A 1,331-nucleotide genomic window follows, 5' to 3' on the forward strand; every position below is an offset into this window, starting at 1 on the left:
TGAAACCTTGTGCACACCTAGTGTTTGATAAAATGCTCAAATGAGCTAGAACCATGATCATCTTCCTAATTTTGATTCAATTTATTGTATTTCTACAATAGATTGAAGTTGCTAAGAATTCCGGAACATTTTTAGAGTTTAAGGAAGCTCAATTGAGGTATGTTGGCTAAACTCTTCTCTTAGAATTGGATCCTACGATATTCATGTAAATTATGTAAGTCCCGAGTGGTTCATTATAAAATTGACTATTCAGAGTAAGATTGAGTTGAAAGACATATGTTCAACAAGTATTCCAAATGCTATGTTATCAATTGAGGATGTGTTAAAACTATGGGTTGTGCATTAGAAATGTTCGACTCCAAGTTACATTCAAACGAAGGCTATTATACCAAATTTTGTGAAGAATCTCTATGTGTCTTAGACTCTTAATTGCTCACATGTGTACTATATGCCTTGATTTGAATTGTTGTTATTATTGTTGATGATGTTGATGCTAGAAAGTGAAAAGGTAAGCATGAAATACTAAATACGGCCAACGTGCCCAGAATGATCTTATAATGATGGCCATTAGTGCCAATGAAATGAAAAGATGTGAGAGTAATATGAAATGCGATTATTTATATAAAAAGGTTGATGTCTAGAATAAGACAGCCTAGCCGATCGGGTCGTGATCAGACACCATACCGCACACATGGTGGTGATTGTGCTGGAAATTATAATTGAAATTGTGATTGTGGTCGATGTCCCTAATGGATAGTCTAGCCGATCGGGTCGTGATCGGACTCCGTGTTAAAGACGGTGGTATTGATATTGAGAGTAATTGTGGTTGATGTCTCTAATGAGATAGCCTAGCCGATCGGGTCGTGATCGGACTCCATACTGAGAGTACGGTGGTACTGGTATTATGAATAATGGTATTGTGAACAATGGTATATCGATACTAAAAATCTCCCAATGTGAGATATGGGAATTAATTTGAATACTGTCTTGATCCTAAATTGAGGTTTGATGTTGATTAAGGCTTTCATTGATATTATGATAATCTTGTGTGTATTATTTGTCATTCTATTGAGAGGGTGTTTAGTTATACATACTAGTGCTATTTGACAGTACTAACGTCCCTTTTATCGGGGGCGCTGCATCTTTAAATGGATGCAGGTGGTTCCACAGCAGGAGATATTGATTAGTGATAGCAGTACACCTTCTTTCCAGCTGACTTGGTGAGCCCCACTTCATTCCGGGGTCATGTACCTTTTGTTCTTTGTATATTCTGTTTGAGGTATAGCCGGGGCCTTGTTGCCGGCACTATCATTGTACTCTTCTTTATCTAT

This window comes from Nicotiana tomentosiformis, chromosome 4 (assembly GCF_000390325.3).
Source record: "Nicotiana tomentosiformis chromosome 4, ASM39032v3, whole genome shotgun sequence".
NCBI classification, from domain to species: Eukaryota; Viridiplantae; Streptophyta; class Magnoliopsida; order Solanales; family Solanaceae; genus Nicotiana; species Nicotiana tomentosiformis.